Source organism: Arachis duranensis, chromosome 4 (genome assembly GCF_000817695.3).
Source record: "Arachis duranensis cultivar V14167 chromosome 4, aradu.V14167.gnm2.J7QH, whole genome shotgun sequence".
NCBI classification, from domain to species: Eukaryota; Viridiplantae; Streptophyta; class Magnoliopsida; order Fabales; family Fabaceae; genus Arachis; species Arachis duranensis.
In genome coordinates this window covers 107735025-107747807 of record NC_029775.3, presented here as the reverse complement: position 1 = coordinate 107747807, position 12783 = coordinate 107735025, and the positions used below count along the sequence as shown (strand labels likewise).

Sequence of the window (12783 nt, the reverse complement as noted above, 5' to 3'; positions counted from 1 at the left end):
TTTGAGAAATGAGATCTTTAAAGCCAAGGCTGAAAAGAGTTGAAATTTGATTTCAAAGTGAAATGACTTGAGAAAAGTGATTTATGGCTTAAATGCCGGTTTTATGAATTTGATGATGTTGAATGGTGGAAGTGCTATTTTGTTACGAGCCAGAATGGCTGTGTATGCTATTGAATTATGGCTGATTGGTGAATGAGTCATGAGCCGTATGACTGACTATGAATTATGAATTTAAGCCGAAGGGCTGTGTTTATTGATAAATTGGTTGGTTCTTGATTGAACCGTGAGCCGAATGGTTGAGATGAATGTTGTATGTGAGTATGCTTGTGCTTCTCTCTGGTTGTAAGGGTGACAGGGCACCGATACCCTCTAATGGCGACAGGACGCAGATACCCTCTAATGGTGACATGACACATATTCCCTCTAATGACATTAATGCGCAACAGAGAGACTGTGCCCGGGTTAGCTACCAGATACGTCGGGTTGGCTTGGTAACCGACAGATGATATCATCAGCCACTAGGAATAGGCATGCATCATATGCATCTATGTGACATTGTTTGGGTGTTCATATTGTACTTGGTTTGCCTATGTGATTAACTACTAATTGTTCTACTTGCTGTAACTGTTTGTTTGTGTTTGAACCTTCCTACTTGTGTTTGCGACTGAAACTCTGTTGGATTGTGGTGGATTGGTTGCTGTTGGATTGTATGGGCCTAAGGCCATGGTTGAAATGAGATGGACCGATGGTTGGTTTCGGTTGTGTTTCTGGTTTGGAGAAATATGAAAGGCTATTTTGGTTCAGCATAGATAAACCTTTTTGAAAGGCTTTTGAGTTTTAAGAACTGAACAGTTCCTCTTTTAGAAAAGACTTCCAACTTTAATTTTACTGTAAATCGTTGTTTTTGAAAAGAGGCATAAGACGGTTATTAATCACGGATACGGTTTATCTTCACGTATCCTATTACAGTAATTCCCAAAAACCCTCTACTGAGAACCCTTTCGAGGATGATGTTCTCACCCCCTACATTTTTTCCCTTTCAGGATTTGGGCGCTGAAGTCTCGAAGAGTTTATTTAGTTGTTGTTGAGATGCTCTGTATTGCTTTAGATTATTATTTTTGTACCCTCGCCTTTATCTTGATATATTCTATAAGAGGCATAGGAATTATACTGGATAATACTTGTAATATTATATATATATGTATGTATATGGATGTACTCTTTATGAATTTTGTAAGTCGTATGGTATCTATGGATGTATGTTATCGGATGAAAGTATTTCTAGGAGCGGATTCGCGGTTTAAAGTTTTAAATAGACTCATATTTTAGTATTAAATAGTATAAGTGTAGTCGTAATGTCTGAGCTATCAGAGTCGTGCAGCCGGAAGCATGAGCTTTGGTAGTTAGGGTGTTACATTATGGTATCAAAGCGGTCTTTCCTGTAGAGCCTGAGGAATAGACCGACTATGCTTCAGTTGCATACTCTGAGCGTTTGTCATGTATTAGGTCTTGTCGAATGACGAGAATTAGAGCTTTATGTACATGAAGATCTATTGATTAACGCTGTTAGTCTTGTATTGCATAATTCTTGGTATTAAGTTTGGCCGGCTTAATACTAGTGAATTATGTATATGAAAGCACTAATGGGTTATCATAGGTGATATACGAGTTTTGAGCAAAGCGAATCGCGGTTTTTGAAAACGTTGGAAACTATTTCTCGAGGCTATTCAGTTGTGTGTCTTGAATTTTGTTCGAGTCGACTTTTTCTTTAGTATCCTAACTTGAAGTTCTTGTTTGCTTGTCCTTTTGAAAAGTAGTTTGATTTTTCAACTCTATTCCTCCATTCATATGCATTCTTGTTTGATCTTAAGTGCATATGCTTGTTTGAAATCCTTGTTGCATCTGTCTTTCTCTGCTTGAGTTCTTCTTGATTCATGTATTCTTTGATATGGCTTTGAACTTGTCCTATGCGATGTGCCTTTTAACTCCGGATTCCGAGTTCATTCTTAGAAAAGTTGTTTATTCAGTTTTTCTCTTATTTAACAGTGATCACAGCCGAATTTGAGATTTTTATAAAAAGTGTTGTTGATTAGATATATACTTATCTATATATGAAAACTTTGAGGATTACTTATACGGTTCAACCACTATTTATTTCTAATACCTCGCCTGTGCTTTTACTGTGTTATGAAACTGCACTTGCTTAAAATACGATTTGACTTTCTAGTGATTTTACTATAGTTCCAATGAACATCTTCATTTGATTATGTATTTGGGTATTCTTCAAAAATTCTGGAAAGAAAGAATTTTTCACTTTTATCCCGGTTGAGTTTCATTTGATAACCCACACTTGATTTATTTTGATTTGAGTTTGATTTAGCATACCACATTGTTTATGCTCCTATCTGCCCCTCCCTCTCATTTTTAGGGTTTATGAGTTGAAATGCTCACAATTAATGTTTATATATATTGGGTCCGGTTCACTTGGTTTAGTCCGTTGGCCCAATTTTAGGTCAAAACCTCTAAGGTTAGAGTTTTAAACCGTATTTTAATTATTTCTATCGTTTCAAATTATAAATTCTCATTTCTTAACCTTATTCACTTATAATAAATTTTCTCATTTACAATACAAGATAGATCTTAATTGATACTACTAATCAAATTTTTAATACGCATTTTTACACAAAAAATTATATTTTCTGATAACTACCAACTAATTACTAATTTACTAAGTTTAAATATCATATTTAAATTATCAAATTTCGATTACTAAATTTTTTAATTATATTATTCTTATTTAATTTATTATTTAATTAATTATGGTTTGATCGGAATTTTACAACAATAGCCGAATCTAAACATCTTGTGATGACTACCAACCGTAGGACAACGTCTGTGTCGGACTACCTTAAAAGATGCTGAATTGCTGACCGACTCTGAATGACACTAGGCACCACAAGAAATTTTAGATAATTAATATGCCCCTTTATCCTTAAATAGGTTTATTCTTATCCAATCGGCCATGTAATACCAAACAATATCGAAGTCTTAACAAAGAAAATTACCTTATAACATTCTTTACTCATAACAAAGCTTAAATAGGTTTACTCAATATTCTTTAACCTTATAAAAAAGAGAGAAAAGTAAATAAAATTGATATTCATAGAAACATCATTTATTTATATATATTAAGCTTTTCATTTTCTCTTATTCAAACATGTATTGTAAGGGAACATGTTGCAAACATAGGACTACAAATCCTAACATGGAAGTGAGTGTACACACAGACATTTGTCGCCAACGCAAAATCCACTTGCTGTATTTCCATATTGTTTTTTGCATGAATCTTCGCACTGACGTCCTACACATTGCGCATTTGGATGTATCTGTGAACAATGGTTTGAGGCTGCCTCTGTTACTTTCATTAGCCTTTCATTTCCTACGTATACACATCGAACACATAAAATAATTAGTACTGCATAGTTGGATGTACAATCTAAACTAACATAAACAAATAGAAACTTATAATGTGTTTTTTTTTCAGTTTTAATTAAAAAAAGATTTGTGCTAAAAAATCACTTTTCACCCTATTTTTTATGAATTAATCAGAAGTGAAATACAATCAGTTAGTTTTTGTTTGGCGAAAATCAAAGAGTAAATTCTTATTAATATAAAATCAAATTTTAAATAATTTCAACTGCATGAAAAGAATCAGATTGTAAGATTACTTTTTGATCAATTACCCAAATCAATTTCTTAAGTTTTTTAAATCAAAGACTTTAGTTTTTCAGGTTTAAAAATACATAATTATTTCTAATATTTATTTCTGTTAAACAATACGGTCCTTTTTTATAAGTTATTAATGACCACATACATGTGCAAATTAACATTTCATATTAACAGTCATTATTAGTGACTAACGGAGAGAAATTGTATTATCTAATAGAAATACAGTTCTTTTTTGTTAGTTACTAACGACTACATGTGCAAGCTAAGTTAACATTTTATGTTAGCAGTTATCATTAGTGACTAACAGAAAAAAACTGTATTATCTTATAGAAATAAATATTTAAAACTATTTTGTGTATTTTAAAATTTAAGAGACTAAAATATTTAATTTTAAAATTTTAGAGGCTGATTTGAGTAATTACTCTTATTTTTTTGCAAAACATAATCAAACTACAAACACATCCTTAATTAACTTTTTTTTGAAAATTCTTTTTCATCTAAAAAAAATCACTTTCTATATATTTTGAAAACATATATATAAAAAATATTATATTTTCAAAGAATGAATTTCCATCTTTTTGAAAAAAATAAATAACAGAGATTTTTTTAACAATTTTTAACAATATAAAATATAACATGTAAAATTATTCTTTTAAAAAAAATAAATAAAAGACAAACAATCTTATTTCGTGAAAGACGCACATAGAAGATAAGAAAAATTAAACGTGGTCTATTATTAGATAACTTAAACATACCAATGCCAATAGAGAAAACAAGGAGAATAATCAGAACACAATGAAAGGCCTTCATCTTATTAATTAGCTACTTGAAAGCATGAAACAACTTGTACATGTTTATCTATATATATAGTAAATCATATACCGTTAATGCCATATTATATATCTATTATTCTACTATATATATTATTAAAATTAAATTTCTTCGTTGATGTGTCATATTTTGAAGATATTTTTTATTTATTTTATTTATTTATTTCATTACATTAATTATTTAATTTGACTTGAAATAAATAAATTAATTTGTAACATAATTTATATTATTCAATTGAGTCATTTATTTATTATCATATTAGAAATAATATTGAGATTAGAATAATGCTAATCAGCTAATAAAACAATAATTATTAGATTTATTTTCTTTCATAAAATCCTGAAAAAGTTTGATGGATTTATTTATTATCACGTAAGAATAGGATAAATATGAAACTAAACAACATTATTTAACAGATAATAACTTGTATCATATCATGTCCCGTATTATGTCTTATACAATTAGTTTTTTATAGAAAAACAAATCAAATTTTACCTTTTTTTTACATAAATTTTTATAAAATAATAAAAAATTCTTCAAAGAAAGTTTTTCTGTTTTTTATACAAAAATAAAAAGAATATATTCTAAATAAATAACTTTTTAATTTATTTCAAACGTGAATAAATAAAATTGTAAAATTACCTTTTTAATGATCATAAACAAGCACAAGTGCACAACCTTAAAATGTGTTCCTTATGACATTTTCTGGCACTTTTTTGGGCTTAAAAAATATCTTTTTCATGTATTTGCAAAAGATAATTAGATTTTTAGAGAAATAAATTTCCAATTTTATAAGTAAATAAACATAACTCAGTTTCCAATTATTTTTAACAATATAAAAAATCATTCTTCTTTTTAACAATAAAATAAATTATAAGGCAAATAGTCTTATTTTCGTGCAACAGAATAAGAAAAATTAAACTTTATTATTTATTAGATAATTAAAACATACCGATGTCAATGGAGAAAATAAAGAGAACGATCAGAACATAAGCAAAGGCTTTCATCTTAATTCTTATTAGCTTGAGCAGCCTTCACTCTTCAAGTTTGCCTTGTTAGGTACATGAAACAACTTATACATGTCTATCCATATATATATGCCTTTGATGGCATATTTTATTTACTATAGTATACTAAAATTAATTACATTTTAACAGAATAAGAGGAGGGTACATTCTTGTTATGGTACCTAATTAATTTTATAATTATTCTATTATCAAAGTCAAACCACATAATTACAATTGCTAATAAAAAATATTTATTTAAGAAATTAATAAGTAGAATTTAATTTTAATATACGGATAATATAAAAATTTTTTACATATATATCTAATTATATATCATCATCACTATATCAGCAAAATAACTACTTTCAACAATTACTACAAGAAAATTATTGAATACTATTAGATTTACTAGCAAATTACGAAATAAATCTAACAGCAGTAACATACTTTTCCATCAGATTTAGTGACAAAATAAATCTGACAATATAAATCTCACCGATAATTAATTACGTTGGATTTATTTTCTTACCGGTAATTAATGTCGGATTATGATTTCAAGACATGAAAATCAGATGTTGCTAAACTTACCGGACAGTAAATTTGGAGCCACATGCACTATGTATTTGCTCTACGTTACAGTCGAAAAAATTCGACGGTAAATCTTATATATTGTACATTTTATTTTTAATTAAATTGGTTGATCTTGACCCTTGGATAATTTTGACTAATTGATTCCATACTCATCCACTTCTTCGTGTTTCATCCACATCCAATACACATCCTTGAACCCATCACGATAGAGTTGACGTGTTATATCCGAAAGTCCTAACTATTTAGTCAGTCGACACTTATAGCACAGACACCTATAGATACACCTTGAGAGCTAAACGATTCCATATTAAAGACATACGCAACACAATCGTCAACCCCCGTAAAGAATTCAGATTTTAACCCCCTCTCCCGTCTACCGTTATTCCTATCATACATTTATAGACGATGACTTGGAATTATTTTGTCACAAACATCCTTAAATTCAACCAACAATACAACTTATTAAAATTTTTATAAAATTTGGTAGAATTTTTTCTATAATTAAAATTTTTCATCAAATCCAACTTTTATTTTTTCACAAACTAAACATGTTTTAAACAATTTAAACGAAAATTCGATAGAACTTTTCATTAATTTAGAGAAATTCACCAAATAAATAATTGATCACTTTTCACAGAGAAAATAGTTGTAGGGATAATATATTAGAAGAAATAGCATCAATAAAATATAAAATCTTAGCTGTTCTAGTGCGCAACCCCTCATTACTCCACAACTTTTTGACAAATAAAGATTTCGAGAAGGCGCCACTATGCAAACTTCTCCTACTTTTCTTCTAAAACTCTATCATAGAAAAAGTAAATTCAGCATAAAACATAAACAGCATAACATGTTTACAGATATAAAACTAACCTGAGTACTGCATGAACAACGTACGATCAAAGTCATACAACTTTAAAAAAAGAAATCCTAAAATAGAAGTATAGTTAGTAAAATATAAAAACTAATAATCAAAACTTAAAAATTTATCCTAAAAAATTAATAAAGGTAGTTAAATATAAAAATTAATAACCCTAAATGCCTATTTACTTTTATCAAAATTAAACATGAAAAATTTGTAATTGATCTTATGTTTTAAACTAAAAACTAATTAGAAATATTATATTATTTTATAATAGAATATAACAAACAATGTTATTTTTTTCTATTTATGTTATTCACAAAAAAAAATTAACAACTTATAATTTAGTAATCATCATTCTAATTACATATTTTCTAACACATAACAAATTAAAATTATATAAATTAGAATTTAAGGTTTAATTACTTTAAATTTTTAGTGAGTGAGTTACCTAGAGACAATGATAGCGCAAAAAACTTCTCTGACGTGGTCTGACAGCATGTACAGCGCAGTGGCAGCTGTAGTGACCAACTTGGATGGCTACATTTATGCATTTAAGGTTTCAGATTGAAAATTACAAATATAAATTAGGATACAATATGAAGAGGGAGGAAGACAACCTACCCAGAAAGAGGAAGGTGGCAGCTCCGACAAGCAGTGACGGCAGCGACAAAATCGGCGGTGGCACCACGGCGTTCCACTCGGTGCAAGTTGGTGGTGGCAGTGATCAGTCCATGCGCAGTCTTTGGAGGTTGGTGGTGGTGGCCGGTGCTGACAGAGGGCCTGCAGGATGTGGTTTAGAGAGAGAGAGAGAGAAAGAGAAAGTTGTCTTCCGAAATAAAGAGGAGAGGATGTGCGATTCCAAATTTAGGGCCAATTTTACCGTTGAATTTTTTGGTGGATCAATCCGACGGTAACCCCATCATGCGTCACAAAAAGCAGCATTCCTTTAAGTGAGATTTACCGGCATATAAATCCTTCAGACCTCCCAACCACCAGCAGAAGTATAATATGGCAAGCACAGTTATATCAGACATGAGATATACAAATAGGAAACAGATACGGCAGTTGGACAATTAGCAAGTATTATGCAGTCAATTAGGCAATCTCAAACAATTCACATAGTATGCATATGATGAATGCCTGTCCTAATGGCTGATGATATCATCTGTCGGTTATATAGCCAATCCGACAAGTCCTGGTAGCTAACCATTGGACTATCCCTCTGTCGTAGATCCCCAACTCGAGTTATACTCAACATAATCATGATCATAATCATAATCCATATCCAACACCCTCACTGGTGTATATTCACGGGGGCGAGCTCTTCCGGAACTTTCACAGTGTCCGGCTACACTTACGACATAGGGTCAGCAGAGTATCGAGTTTCCACCTGAAGCACGTGGTGGCTAGCCACTGCTTTCACCCAAGGAAACTCGTATCTTAGATAGTGAAAGTGCAACATTCACATTTCATTCAATAAGCATATATGCAATTATACTCAGCCATAGTCAATAATGGCAACACCTTAACTCGGCAATAACTCAGCCATCCGGCTCTTAGTTCAATCCAAAACTAGCCAATTTATCAACAATTACAGCCCTTCGGCTCATGGTACATAAAGCACTTCCACCGCTATCCTCCGTATCTCATACAATCATCCTTGATCATTAATTTTCCCCTTTCTTCATTCACAAGTTACCACATCCCCTAGCTCATTTTCTCATTGCTAGGCATATCATAATGATTTAAGACATAAGGGGTGAGATCGGAGGATTAGAAGTATGAAATTTGCCTATTAAAACTCAAAAATCAACTTTGGGATGAAAACAGCATCACGCATACCCGTCGTCCACGCGCACGCGTGGATGGCCAAAAAGTTCATCGACGTGTATGCGTCGCGCACGTGTGGATGGAAAAATAGCCAAGCGACATCTATGCATCAGCATGCGTACGCGTGGGTGCGTTTGTGCCCAACGCACAACACTGGTGCAATTCTCGCACAACTATCAGAAAATTGGCTGAGCATTTGGTGCAATGGACGCGTGGATGGTGCATTTTCGAAAAACGACGCATATTCGTCAGTCACGCCTACGCGTGGGGGTGCTTTCTGCTAAAAATTTTTCTAAGTTAAAAGCTGCAGAATTCACAAATTCAACCTCCAATCTTCCGACGGGCATAACTTCTTCATTTCAAATCATTTTTTGCTCATTCTTCGAATGGCATGAACGATCTAATTTCATTTCTAAACAAGGTTGGCACAAAACGAGGATCCGGAGCCCAAGTTATGCTCCGTCAAAGTATGCCCAAAAACTATATTTTCATACAAAACCACAAAGTGCCATTTTCAAAATAAACCAATTTCAACCATTTTCAAAATCAACTAAAACATACCAATTTTATCCCTTTTTGAAATCAACTCAACATACCAAAAATCAACCTCAAGCCTCCTCAACTCATACATTAAACATTTTTATGAATTTCACAACCACCATGCCAACATTTCAACCCATCTCAATCAAATGGCTAAAAATTCAACACATTAACATGTTATACATCCTTCCTCATCCCAATCAACCATCATTATACATAATCAATATCATACTCACCATCAACATGGTTTCACCCACACTTCAACCTCAATCATTCATCAAGCATACATCACAACATGCATTTTTCTCATATATCACACCATCAAGGCATCAACATTCATAATCACATATATGACCACATCATATATCTCAACCATTCAACAACATCAACAATTCAATACCTATCTTAGGTCCTCTAGCCTAAGTTTTTCATACCACGTTATATTTTAGATACAGGAAACCGAGACCATACCTTAGCAGATTTCCCACGCTCAACCGGAGAACTTCCAAACCACTTTTCAACACATCCAAGAACAGTTTTTTGCACACCAAAGCCCTCTTCCAAGCTTTTCAAAATCTCAATCAAGCTTCAACATTCACATACACACTACCTAAGCCACAATTATAATACCCAAACACAACATCTCAATACCCAAACATCATAGAACAACAAATTACACTAGGGTTGAGAATCTTACCACACCTAAGGTTCAAGGAGACAAGATTGATCTTTTCCTTCAAGAGAGTTGGGTCCTATAACATCAAAGAGCCCAAAATCTCAACACTTTCTCCATGAAATTCGAAATTTAGGGATGAAGAACTCAAATGGATTCGTGGCTTACCTCAAGAATAAAGTAGTGGATTTTGTAGAGCTCTTTGCGGTGAACGCGTGGCCGCAAATGGTGCGGCAATCGGAGCTCTAAATCAAAAGTTATGGTAGTTTTGAAGATCAACCAAGGGTTAGAATTTGAGAGAGTGTTCTTTCCTCTTTCATTCTCATTTCAGCGTGTTTTTGAGGGTTTTGAGGAGAGAGAGAGTGCTGTTTTAGGGTTTTAGGTTTAGCTTGGTTGGGCCAAGGGTCCACTATGGGTCCGGTTGGCCCGGTTTGGCCCGTTCGGTCCAATTTTGGTCCGATTTCTATAAAATTGGTATAGAAATTCTCGTCTCAATCTCCTCTATCTATTAAGCCATAAAAATCACATTTTTAACTATCTAGAATAAATTCACATTTATGGGTTAATTAGTCATTAATTAATTGGGTTTTACATTCTACCTACCTAATTAGGAATTTTGCCCACAAAATTCAAATTCAATTACCTGAGAATAAGTGCGGGTAGTCATCTCGCATCTCTGACTCGAGTTCCCAAGTGTGTTCCTCAACACCGCCTCGACTCCATGTCACTTTGACTAACGGAATCTCTTTTCCACGCAACCGTTTGATACTAGTATCATCAATTCTTACTGGAGCCACCGGAAGCGTCAAATCTTCTTTTAACTGAACAGATTCAGGTTCTAACACATGGCTAGCATCACTATTAAAAATAGAGCTTTTTCGGATGAAAATTTCAAACAAAATTTATTCCGTCTGAATGACTTTTTCATTTCGGACAAATTTGAGACAAATGTTGAACAACTTTTATTGGAGACATTGGAATAATATATTCTATCCTAAATTTGTCTAAATTTTGTCCTAAATTTTGGCGCCAAATTTTTTTTGGATGGCGCCAAAATTTTCATACAGATTAGCAACATATTTTGGACAAAAACTATAATCCGTCTAGATTCCATCTGAATATGCGCAATAATTTCAAACGGATTTGGGACGCATTTTGAAAAATGTTAATTCTATCCCAAATTTGTGTATAATTAGTCTTAAATGCTTTTACTATAGCTTACCCTTCAAAGTAGCTAAATTTTGTTCCGCAAATTTGGGATAAAAATAACATCATTTGTAAATTCTATTTGAAAGTGCATCAGTTTTCAAACAAATTTCAAATGTTTATTGAAAAATTTTAAGATTTAGTATAAAAATATTATTTATATTTTAAATTATTCTATTATTTTTTAATTTATTCTTTTAATTATTTACGTTATAATAATTCAAAATTTAAGACAATGTGTATCTAAAAGAATCACATATATAAAAACATAAAAATAAATTATATCCAATCTTTTAAAAAAATAATACAAATAATAAATAAAAATAAAAAAATCACGTAAAAAAAATCATATACTTTTTCCATATAAGATTAAGATATATTAAAAATTAAAAAAAGAAATACAAATGAATACATCAAAGGCTTTTCGGCACCCAGCCCTTCATCTTCATCACTGATATGAAAACCCTCGCACCCAACCCTCTCTCCGAGCCCTTCATCTTCATCACTGTTGAGAACCTTTATTACTGCTGAGAACCCTTGCACCTAACCCTCTCTCTGATCCCTATCTTGTAGCCCTCCGTCGCACCGTCTCTTTCGCACCCTCCCTGTCGCAACCCTCGCACCCTAACCGCAAGCCTCCTCCTCAGATTTGCAACCTCGCACCCTCTCTCGTAACCCTCCATCGGCGCTGCTCCGTCGTCACTGCTCCGTCGACACACCCTGCACCGGCGTGCCCTTTTTCAGTCGGCACTGTCTGTCATAAACCCTAAACACCAATGACATTGTTGCTTATCCTTCAATCAGCGCTCAACCATCATCACCTATCCCTCAATCGGCGCTCAACCCTCACCATGAATAGTAAAAGGTAACTATTTCTTCCCACTGTTTCTCTGTTCTTATGATAAGGGCCATTATTTTGGTTTCTTGGCTGTGAATCCATAGTTGTAAGAACCGGATCGGACCGGCCGAGTCGACCGAAAAACCGATGAACCGGTCAGGTAGCCGGTCCGGTTGAAGTGTTTGACCAAAGAAGTAAAAGAACCGGTGATAATTGCTTTGGACTGGACAATTTTGATAAAACTGGTCAACTGGCAGTTTTAAATAACCGACCGGTTCGTTTTGCTGATTTATATAAAAAAAAACCTTAAATCCCTAATTTCTCCAGTCTGACCGATTCAACCGAAAATTGGAGATAATAACGGTTTGGTCTGATATCTGAAATCAGAAATTACAAACCAGCCATAAACCACTAAATCGGCCGAGAATCGGTCGGTCAAACCGGAACCAGAACCGGCCGGTTTGAACAAAACGACACAGTTTTGCGCTTAAGGGGAAATCAAAGAAGCCAAAACGTGTCTTATCCATCTCCTTCCTTATTCCTTCCAGCAAACACACCCAGCCTCAACCAAGGAAAAACCATAGCCGCCACCACCACCACAAGGAGGAATCGTCTTTGCCGCTGATGAGCGGATAATTTGTACGCTTTTTGGCATTGTTTTCAGTATGTTTTTAGT

At 33.1% G+C, this 12783-nt stretch overlaps 1 long non-coding RNA gene across 1 annotated transcript; it reads right to left on the bottom strand.

Annotated features, from left to right (window-relative positions):
• Positions 1-3138: 3138 nt before the first annotated feature.
• On the bottom strand, positions 3139-4612 carry LOC110280222 (uncharacterized). The gene is made up of 2 exons (XR_002374485.2): positions 4485-4612; positions 3139-3439 (listed from the first exon to the last, which is right to left on the bottom strand). It is a non-coding gene; the product is annotated as an uncharacterized LOC110280222 (long non-coding RNA).
• Between the last annotated feature and the right edge of the window lie 8171 nt (positions 4613-12783).